This window comes from Apium graveolens, chromosome 4 (genome assembly GCF_009905375.1).
Source record: "Apium graveolens cultivar Ventura chromosome 4, ASM990537v1, whole genome shotgun sequence".
NCBI lineage: Eukaryota > Viridiplantae > Streptophyta > Magnoliopsida > Apiales > Apiaceae > Apium > Apium graveolens.
Genome location: NC_133650.1, coordinates 200519558 through 200531591, shown reverse-complemented (window position 1 = coordinate 200531591; position 12034 = coordinate 200519558). Strand labels below are relative to the sequence as shown.

Sequence of the window (12034 nt, the reverse complement as noted above, 5' to 3'; positions counted from 1 at the left end):
TTGTACAACCCTTATTATTCCTTTAAGTCCTTATTCACATCATGGTCGCTTCATTTTTCTAAGTACCTTAAGTTCATTTTCATTATAGCCGTCGGCTCCGCTTATGGACTCTACGGTTTCTAATCGCGCGGTCTCGGCTCCGATATTTTTATAAAATTGAAAAATCATTATTTTTATTTGATATTTTTATGGAAGTTAGGAAACTGAATATTTTACTCTGTGTAAAAATTTCATGATTTATGAACACAATTAAGTCGATCCTTTATATTTTCAAAGTTCGTAATTCGTAGCAGTTTTTGTCGCGTAAATCACTTTTAGTAAAACGGCCATAACTTTTGATCCGTAAATCGGAATCAAGCGATTCAAGTGCCTAAACGATACTTATAAAATTTTATATCATAATCAAGGGTTATTTATCAAAAAACTGTAGTTTACATCTTCGGGAATTTCTGCAGAAACTTAAAGTTACAATTTGTTCGTTTTAACGGAATTACGTTTACGATCGGAGTTTCGTTTACGCCCTAAATCTTTATACAACCACCGACAATCATCATATCATCATCAACACACAAAATACTCTCAATAACATCATGTTATTTATGTAACAACAATCAACCTTAAATCTACTTAGCCAAACATCAAGATTTCAACAACATCACCTCTAAAACTAGGTTTACAACTACATACTAAATGGACCTTGAAATTGAATCTTAAATAAAGTTGGGTAAAAGATTTTTACCTTTCTTAAAGGCTTGAGATGTGTTCTTGAGGATGGTGGAGTCTTGGAAGTGCTTGGTATGATTTTTGAAACCTAAAACCACCATTGAAATCAAGAAACCAAAGAAGAGTTACTATTTATACTATTCACTAGTAACTTTCTTGATTTTATTTCACCCATCAAACCTTGATAAAAAAGTGATCAAAGAATTTTATTACATTATTTTGGTTTTTAGGAGGCTTGAGAATTAATGGGATGATTTTACCATGGCTAGAACTTGAGATTTGATTTTGAGTTTCTCCCTTTTTCTTGAAATAGCCGAGTGGGAGAATGAAAGGGGGGGGGGGGGTTATGCTTACTTCATTGGTTACTTCTAGGAAATGGGATGGTGATATCTTTCTATTGATTTTTATTCTTCCTAGTATATAATCCTAGGTTTATTCCTTGTTGTAAATCTTGGGGACAAATCCAAGTAGCTTGCTAGTTTACAAGCTAAACTACATGTGCTAGCTTCCTTAGCACGCTATTTGGCTAGCTTGCTTGATCATCCTATTGTTAGCTCACTATTTGATAAAGTAACCATGGTTACTTTCTTACCATGGTTAGTTAGTGCGTTACGTTTATTTAATCGTTTACGCGTTCGCTCGGTCGCTTAAGCGTTTTCGTAATACTTACTCGTAAATGGTTCGCGACGTAATTCCTTTCGTATTTATTTCTTATATTTTAAATTATCGTACTTGGATATAAATCCGTAGGGTTTTAATCTTGTAATTATATTGTGATTCCCGTAATCCTCGATAAGTCGTAAATACGATCATTTTTCAAAGTTCGTTTTCTTCGAAAACTAATAGCGTTTACATATAGTCATTTGGTACGTATAATCATAATATCAACTCCGAAACTCATTTTCTCATGCACTACATAGTGTGGGCTCAAAAAAATTTCTCGTTCATCAGGGTTACTATTCATTAAACATTTTACAAGGTCTCAAAAATTCGAGTTATTACACCATCTTTTGCTTCTCAATACCCACTCTTTCTTGTCCATAATCTCTACTATTCCTTGTAGACCATACTATTCTAGTTATACTTTTACTCGTTCATATCATATCACCTTTTTCACACCCGCATTGACTTTGATATCACGAATATGCTTCTATATCGGAGACAACCTTAATCATTCTACCCCTTTCCTAACCGCTTCTAACCGTGCAAGCTTGATCAACATGTAGAAGTAGAAAAATTTATTGAGAGATCATTATGATCAATGAACACTTGTTATATTGCATAGTTAGTACAAAAGGTGGTCAGCCTTTAGAACTTGACAAGCAATTAAATAATCTGTGGTACCCTACTAGATTTCTATCACACAGACAGAACGTCATTCGGCAGTACCTCCCCTCCTCAAAGGGTTGTTCCTCTCAGTTATAAAGAAGATGAATAAGAGAGGAAAATAAAGAATTTCAGAGAATTATAAAAAGATTCATGTTTGTAAAATATTATGCTTAAATAAATAGTTGACTTTGTTAGTCTATTAACTATAATCCATATATCGTCATGGTTTGTCTCGATCATTGGTAATCACATCCCACCATTTATTACAATATAATTCCATTTTCATTCCGGATTTACCATAATTGTTATAGTCTGACCACTCAACAGAATCATCATCGTATTACTATAGTCCATTGTTGATTCACTATAATCCATTGTTTCCTCGAAGTCTTAATAACTACTCGTACATGGTTCATATTTGTCATCTCATAACCTTCTAATGAGACAACATAAATCACTATTTCTAATTTATGAAGAATATTTCTTGAACTTTCCATAGATATGACCTGAAGTAGATAAGGTTGCAATAGAGTTTCAACCAGAGCAACGATAACAAGTTAATAAAATTATTAATCATATATCTTCAATAGGAGACTTGAAGCTTAAATCTTTACCAAGCTGCTATTATGGTTGAGTATTGCAAAATCATCCGAAAGAATGTGAGTCTTCCACACCATATAATAACCTTCAAGGTTTCACCCAACATCACCATATTCCTTTGGCACGGGTATTTATAATTACTCTCTGATACTTAAAGTGTCGGCCACCTCATTGGTCTTTCCTGATAATAATAATTCCATACAATCAACGTCCTTTTGAGCCAACTTGAACTAAATTTTCCACTTTATTTCTAATCACTGTTATATGAAAATATTTTGCTTAAGCTCATGTAAAAAAATCAACATTTTCCATAAATTATTGCCTCGGTCTTTAAATATGAATGATAAGTGGAATTTATATCCACTTGGAATGCTTCTTATCAGCTTAAGTTGGTGTTTTCGACTCAAGTATTTGGTATTTTTGATGTGTTTTGTGTAAAGTTGTTACAAGGAATTAGTCGGAGGAGGAAATGAGCTTTTCATATGATAGTATGTTGATGCGAGGTCAGGATTGGAGTCGAGAAAGATCACACGAAGAAAGGAGTGCAAAACAAGAAAAATTCAGAATTTCAACAGAAGGTCAGCACGCCCGCGCCATGTTTTCCAGAGAAGGAGCGCGCCTGCACCCCAGTGTTGCGCGGTCGTGCTAATGCAAAGCTGCAGAATCCTGATCTGTAATAATTTGAATATTTGGAGAGTCCAGGTGATCCAGGGGCTTATATAAATGTAAAGAAGAGGTTTTTAATAAACAAGGAAGCGAGGGAGAAAATTAAGAAGACCTAGAGCACATGAGACGACTAAGGAGAAGAAGAATTAGTTCATTCTTTTGTATTAATCGATTTAGGCGATACTTTTGGATTCTTGTTTTGTTCTTGTTCTAAACCCTAGTACATTAATATTCTATTGTAGTATTCTAAACTTATTTATTACCATGTTTTCATTGGAACCAATGGTGACGATGAGTTCGATCATGAACTAATCATTGTCATGGGGTTCTAGCGGATTTATTTATGGATTTCAATAGTTGATTGTTTTAAATCTTTAGTGTGTGGTGATTTATGATTTCCTAGTTTGGTTGTGCTTATTCGTCTTTGATGCGTAGCTAACATTTAAGATTGTTTGTTAATATCTATTGAAGCGACAATGAATATAGAGGTTTAGAATTTGCCATGCTAGCATAGGTTTATGTATGAATTGACATGCATAATTCGTGGAGTAATTTTAACCATCTTACACACCCTATGTAATCACAATAGATAACTTGTTCTTAAACCGTTATGTTTTCAAATTCTATAGACATACAGGGTCTAAGCATAATTGGTGTCTATTTGGCTTCTATCATGATTGTGGATGCTCAGTAGTAAGGTATACGTATATCGAAAGATAGAGTATACTAATTTCGTGTTATCTGATTAGTTATCATCACCATCGCATACCAAGATTAAAGGCATAAACTTTGAATGAAGTATTTAATAAAGTTGAAATCCCATGTTTTATTCTCATATAAGTAATTCAATTTTAATCTCTTAGTTAATGCATGCTAGTATAATGTCTTAAGTAGTTAATCAACTCAAATTTATTACTTGTCTTAGCTATGAACGATAATCATACATTGATGAATAAGTGCATAATCTGAACTTAACCTAATCCAGTCTCTGTGGGAACGAACTTGAATTAAAACCTATACTACTTGTGATCGCGTACGCTTACGTGTATTTTCGTGTGTGTTTTATTGCGAACAAGTTTTTGGCGCCGCTGCCGGGGACTCGGTGTTAATTTTTATTTTATGTGCTTGACATTAGTGGTAGTTAAAGTTCACTGACTCGGATTACTTGACTTACTACGGTTACTTTATTGTATTTTAGGTACTCTAGAGAGCGTATATGTGAACACGTTCTCAGTCTCGTAAGGAAACAATTGAAGAAGATAAGGAAGTTGAAGAATTGGAAGAAGAAGTTCTTGAAGAAGTTAAAGAAGTCGAAGAAGAAGTGATCATTATGATGGGAGAACTAGCAGCAGCAACGAAAGCGTTGATGGATTATTCTCAACCAAAGATCAATGACATTCAATATAGCATTTTCAGGGCATCTATCATAGCTAATACCTTTGAGATCAAGCCTGGAACAATTCAGATGGTGCAGAATTCAGTCCAGTTTGGGGTGCTCCAACGGAAGATCCTAATATGCACATTAGGGATTTCATCGAGATCTGCGACACCTTCAAGTTCAATAATATTTCTGAAGATGCTGTGAAACTGAGACTTTCCCATTCTCTCTGAGGGATAAAGCTAAGAGTTGGTTACACTCTCTACCAGCTGGTTCTATTGCGACTTGGGAGGATCTTGCTCAGAAATTCCTTACAAAATTCTTCCCTATGGCAAAGACAGCTGCAATCAGGAATGCTCTTACTAAATTCCCGCAGCAATCGGGTGAATCTTTATGTGAAGCTTGGGAGCGCTATAAGGAGATGCTTAGGAAGTGTCCTCATCATGTAATGCCTGACTGGATGGTGATCAATTACTTCTATAATGGGTTGGGAGCACAATCAAGACCTATGCTCGATGCAGCATCGGGTGGAGCATTATGGGCTAAAAGCTAAGAGGAACCTTATGAGCTGATTGAGATGATGGTTGCGAATGAATATCAGAATCCAACTCAGAGACTACCACAAGGCAAGGTAGCAGGAATTTTGGAGGTGGATACAGCTACATCTATCACTGCTCAGCTTAAGGCATTGACGATGAAGGCCGATTCTCTGACAAATTATGGTGTTCATAAAATATCCAGTGTTTGTGAGCTTTGTGTAGGTTCGCATGCGATGGAGCAATGTGCTATATCTAGTGAATCAGTTCAGTTTGTGAGCAACTTTCAGAGGTCGCAGCAACTAGTTTCTGCCACTTATCATCCTAACAACCGAAATCATCCTAACTTTAGCTGGAGTAATAATCAGGGTGGTATACAACAGCCACAACAACCGTACCAGCAGTTTGGAAATAAGCAATTCAATCCTCCTGGTTTTCAGCAACAGTTTGCACCAAGGTAACAATTTCAGCCACAGGGAGTGCAGCAACAATTTAATGGAGGTGCCGGTCCATCTTCGAATGAAACATCTGAATTGGAGGAGTTAAGGTTTATGTTCAAAAGCCAAGCGGTTTCTATCAAAACTCTGGAGAATCAAATAGGGAAGATTGCTAACGCCTTATTGAACCGCCCTCAAGGAACTCTTCGAAGTGACACAGAGCCTAATCCAGGCAAGAGAGAAGTCAAAGAACAGCTTAGGGCAATCACCCTGAGGTCTGGAAAGGTCGCGAGCCCCCAAAATCATCAAAACGAAGATTCTGATTTTTTTTCTCCAGAAGGAGGGCGCGCCCGCGCCCTAAAACAGCGCACCCGCGCCCCTCCCAGTTTTAGAAAGTGAAAAAATTGACAAAAAGGCTGATCCGAAGGATACCGAAGCGGAGAAGAAGAAAATTTCTACTGAAAACAGTACTCCTGAGCTGAATACAGGGGATAAACAAGTCTATCCGCCTCCCCCATTTCCTAAAAGACTTCAGAAGCATAAATTCGACAAGTAGTTTACCAAGTTTTTGGAGGTTTTCAAGAAGTTGCACTTTAACATACCTTTTGCGGAAGCTCTAGAACAAATGTCGAGCTATGCTAAGTTCATGAAGGGTATTCTATCTCGAAAGCTAAAACTTGAGGAGTTGGAAATCGTTGCTCTAACTGAAGAGTGCAGTACTACAATAGAAACTACCTCCTAAACTTAAAGATCCAGGAAGCTTTACGATACCATGTACTATTGGAAACTTATCTTTTGACAAGTGCTTGTATGACTTGGGAGCTAGCATCAATCTGATGCCCTTGTCTATCTTCAAGAAACTCGGTCTGCCTGATACACAACCGGTAAACATGTCCTTACAACTGGCTGATCGATCCAACACTTTTTCGTGAGGTGTAGTGGAGGATGTATTGGTTAAGGTGGACGAACTTATCTTTCATGCCAATTTTGTCATTCTGGACTTCGAGGAAGATAAGAAGATTCCCATTATCTTAGGGAGACCATTCTTAGCTACAGGCCGAAGTTTGATTGATGTAAAGAAGGGTGAGCTTACTATAAGGGTTTAGGGCCAGAACGTGACTTTCAATGTCTTCAATGCAATGAAATTGTCTACTGATGAAGAGGAGTGCTTTAAAGTAGAGTTGGTCGACTCTATAGTGACTTCGGAGCTTGATCAAATGCTAAGGACTGATGCCTTAGAGAGAGCCTTAACAGGGGAATTTGATAGTGAAGATGAAGAGGGGGCAGAGCAGGTGCAGTATTTGAATGCTTCTCTATGGAAAATGAAATTGGATTTGCCATTCGAGTCTCTTGGATTAGCAAAGCTGAAGAATTCTCAAGAGCATCTTAAACCATCTATTAAGGAAGCTCCCATGTAACGCCCCCAAATCCGGGGTCAAAGGATTTGGTCGTCACTATAAAAACTCAATCCAAATTAACCTGTTTAATCAATAAACAAATGCCAGCGGAAGATATTTAACATTTATGACCCCAATCTAATCCAAGATCTTTTAAGGTTACAGTTCTAGAAACAAGAATTCCAAATTCCATAAATAATTTTTCTCTTTCTTTTACTTTTAAAACTCTTTTGAACAAATACCAACTCAAAACTAAACCCACTAGTATAACTTCGAAGTGAAGTATACTAGGCCCAAATAAAATATACAACTATAATATAATATAATATAATATAATATAATATAAACAACTTTATACAATAAAACTTACACTAGCCCGCAAACCCTGAACCAACCATCTTCCAAGAGCTTCTTCTTTGCTTCCTTGAATTACGCAGCTAAACAGCGCAAGCTAATCCTCACTGGAGGTTAAATTTAAAAACAGGCAAGTATGAGCGAAAGAAATGTTCAGCAAGTTCATTATAATATATATAGGGTCATTTTGATATAAAACCGATATCTGCATTAGAGCAGAACATTTAAAATCATAATTGTTGAATCATAAAATTTTAGTCGAGGAACCCCAAATTTAATTCCTTAATTGAATTCAAAACCAATTTGATATTTTTGAGCGAGATGCTTCAGCAATACTTTGAATCTTAACGAGAATAAAACTCGTAAAACAGTGTTTACGGAAATATCGTAAACCACAACAAGAAGAAGCAATGATTATGGATTGAATTTTAAACTTTACTCAAAACCGAACTCTTGAAATTAATACTTATTTTGTTGTCATATCAAATTAGATATCAATACGAACTTTGATGCTCACAACATTCCATACTGAAGTCAACATCATTCATCTATACTAATACCACCTTTGATATTTAACAATAACGTAAGTATCAGCATAAATCAAAATCTAAATTAAAACCGCACTTTACCATTATTCCAAAATAGAAATAGTTGATAAATCATTTATTCTATGAATATCAAAAATGATATGATAATTTAGATTAGGATCATCCTCCGACGGACGTACTATCACATGCTGATCAGCCCGTGTGATAGCACAAGGTCACGATTCATAGAAACGTGACCCCAAAAACACGAGTACTCAAACAAAAAGGTAATATACCTGCCTGTGGCAAAAGTTGTGTCATAATATTTCATATGGCACTTAGAAATAGCCCTCCGCTGGACCGTCCATCCCGGTCACTTACGCAATTATGATCCAATCTTAAAACCTTTTATTAAAATGGGGTCATAATAATCGACACCCGGAATAATTTTATTCCCCCAATTCTTGGGTAGGAATATTCGCAACCAAATCACTTTTCTCAAAATCCAAAACATTTATAAATCCGATAATTGGATAAGTAAAATCAATTGCCTATTCTGAACATAGAATAGCATATAAAAACTTGCATAAACAGAATTATTTAATTCGGCAATATGTAAAACTTTTATCTATCTTGAACTGAATCGGGAAAGCAATACTTGCATAATAGGATTCAAGATAAATATCACTTGAACAATAAGTGATGATAGGGATACTTGCCTTTGGGTTTTAGCAGTTAGTCACACTCGCAAAGACGCATCTATTCTGACTTTCGGCCTCAAAACATCACCGTCTTTATTCAACTAATCATTTGGTCTGCTGCTCATGCAGTGCTGCAACCCAAGATTCCATACTATTCAACTCTACTCTTCACCCATACCATCTGGTCCTGATCGACTTGAGAGATCCGCATCTATAATTAAAATATAGAACTCTAATCACTAAAACGATAATCACTCGACGAACTGCGCGTCAAACGCCTATCGTCTACCCATACGATAGCCAACACATAAATATAACAGACAATCACAGGACTCTTGATCCACATACACACATAATTCATATAACACGTAATCACATAACTCACGTATCACATAATTCATAAAACACAGGACTCGGTACGTTTAAAACTGAAATTGGGTCAAAATACGATTTATCGATCAATAATCGACTTAGAATGACTTGTAAAACAAGTAACCTTTCGAAACAAAATGATTTGGGTCTCAAAAGTATTTTTAATGAAAGCGAAATATTTTTCTGAGTCTGTACGCGTTCGTTTCGTATTAAACAGACGAACGGTTGATTTATTATGAATTTTTGAATATTTTTCGGAATTAAAACGGGTCTCCGAATCATTTTATAACTAAATAATAGTGCTCGAACACCCGAAAATAATTTTATAAGAATTATTGAGCCTGGAAAATAATTTAAAATAATATTTTAAAGCTTCGAAACTATTTTTCGGAATTTTTAAATCATAAGAAATAATTAACTCGAATTCAATAATCAATTAAAATTCATTAACTAAATAATTTGGATTTATTTTCGAATAATAATAAAAATAATAATCTTCAGAACTAAAAATAATATTTTCTTGGAAATCGGACAGCACCTCCTCTATTTCTCGGACTGCCAGTCGATATCATATCGACACAACCAACAACAATCAACACAATACTTTATATTTACGCGTATAAACACTCCGAAAATAAATAACACGGCCACATGAACCAAAACTCGGACCAAAAGTGACTTCTTCAACAATTTCTAAAAATTATGAAATAAATATATAAACACTAACATGCTATAATATACAAAAGTACGAAGGCGGAATTTCGGAATTGTTACCCAAAATAAATTCTGATCACCCCGAAGAGAATATCTGATGTCCGAAAAATATCTCCAGAAAAATCCGAAATTAATAGCCATAAACGTACACACGCTGAAATGCCATGTGGAGTAATCACCACCATCATACTCCTTTTTAATGTCCCGAAAATAAATTAAAACGGAAATATAACGGAAATATGCCCCGCAAATTTTCTTCTCAAAACCTCGCAATATATATACCTATGCGTAGGTATCGAAGCGCTGATCGTTTATATATATAATAATTGAAATTTGGATATACGGTTGAGAATATATGAATTTTTGAAAATTAAAAGTATATAAACCGGGAGAGAGACGGAGAGACAGAAGGGGGAGAAACTGTTTTGGTAAAAGGAAATGGGGGTGGGGTTTTGTTTTGTTAACCTGAGATAAGAAAGGGGGGGCGGCACGTGGCAGGGGTGGGGGCTGGGGGCAGACAGGTTTTTTTTTATCAACTGTACTACTTGCGGTACTTATCGACATACAAGCCTAATTTGTCCCGAAATTTAGAATTTAACGAGCAGACTTACGGGTACAATTAACCCAAAAATTACCAAATAAGTTTTAAAATTCTCGGAATAATTAAAAACTTATAAAATAAAATTTTCATAATTTTTAAAGCATTTTTGACTTGCGCGTTATACCCGCATTTTACAATTAATGAACCGAGCTGCACTTGAAACAAATTCAGAAAATTACGAAAATAGTCTTATAATGTTACAAATATCCCGAAGTTTATAAAAACATAAATTTTAAAATTTTAAAACAATTTTTGAAACACAATTTATACCCGCTTTTATCAATTAAACGAATCAACGCGCGGGTGAAATTTATCCCAAAAATTCCCAAAATAATTTTAAAATTCTCAGAATATTCCAAACTTATATAAATATGAGTTTCATAAATTTTGAAGGATTTTAGAATTAAATACAGATTTTATAAATAAATGAAATCAGAAAATCATACAGGGCTAAATAATTGATGAAATATTGATTTCTAAATTTTATAAAATCCCAAAAATAATTATTGTAATTATAAAGTCATAAAAATAATTTTAAAGATAAATTAAATATTTATGAAATTAAATTTTCAATAAAAGTAGTTTTAAAGATAAAAACAAAATGATACGACTCAGTAATTAATAATACAAATAATCCTCAATCACAATTTAGTTCCACACAATTAATATTACATACAACACATAGCAGACATAATATCCATTCAATCCCTAATATTACTAAACGAACTCAATTTACCGATATCAATAAAATGATCGGTTTTCAAATAAACTTTTGAAAATAATACATTTAAGCAAATATTTTTAGAAATTAACAAGGATCGATATAACACTCAACACTTAGCACATTACCATTTAATAACACAAACTCGTCAAATAGGAATAAAATATCCACCATTTTATTCTTTCTAAATCAGAAAATCACATAAACATATTCAAATAATAATAATAATAATTCTGAAAATATGGGATATCACAATCTACCCCCCTTATTAGGATTCCGTCCTCGGAATCAGCAGAAGATAACCCTAAGGGTATTCTAACCAACTTTCCATTTCCAAAGAACCTCAATTTTCCATAATCTCAAACAAATCTTATATTCCTTGTATAATAAAACTTTTACTGGAGCTTCACTGTGTACCACTGTTCCGTCTACATCCTTTGACCAATTCCTCAATAGAATCACTTTTACTGATCGCGAGAAAGAAGAATAGAGAGAAAGATAGAGAGAAGAAAAGAAAGAAAGATAGAGAGAGAAATAAAAGAACAGATTGACTTTGCTATATGCCACTGATATTCTAATCGCATTGCAGTCCACTGTCGTCCTTCATAATTCCATCACATCGCCTTACTTTGACTTGACCAGGATACTCAACTTAACTTGATTGGCATACCTTCGAATATTTGAGATGATAAAATCATGGAATTTCAAAAAGAAAAGAATTTGATACCATAACGGAACCAAAATCTGAATTTGAGAAAAAGTATTGTTGAAATAAAAGAATAACTGAGAGATCAATATGATCAAATGAACTTGGTATTGCGTGCCCAAACTAGGACACTACTAAAGGTTGTTAACCTTCATGTATTCACAACACAGACAAGTGATGGCGTCCCATCCAACTCCTATCACACAGACAGGTATACCTTGTGTCCCCTACAATTAGGGTCGTTCATCTCAGTCAGAATAAAAGAATATGAA

General features: G+C 34.7%; 1 non-coding gene across 1 annotated transcript; it reads right to left on the bottom strand.

Moving 5' to 3' along the window:
* Positions 1-5039: 5039 nt before the first annotated feature.
* Positions 5040-5146, bottom strand: LOC141722299 (small nucleolar RNA R71). Its single transcript, XR_012575317.1, has one exon. It is a non-coding gene; the product is annotated as a small nucleolar RNA R71 (small nucleolar RNA).
* Between the last annotated feature and the right edge of the window lie 6888 nt (positions 5147-12034).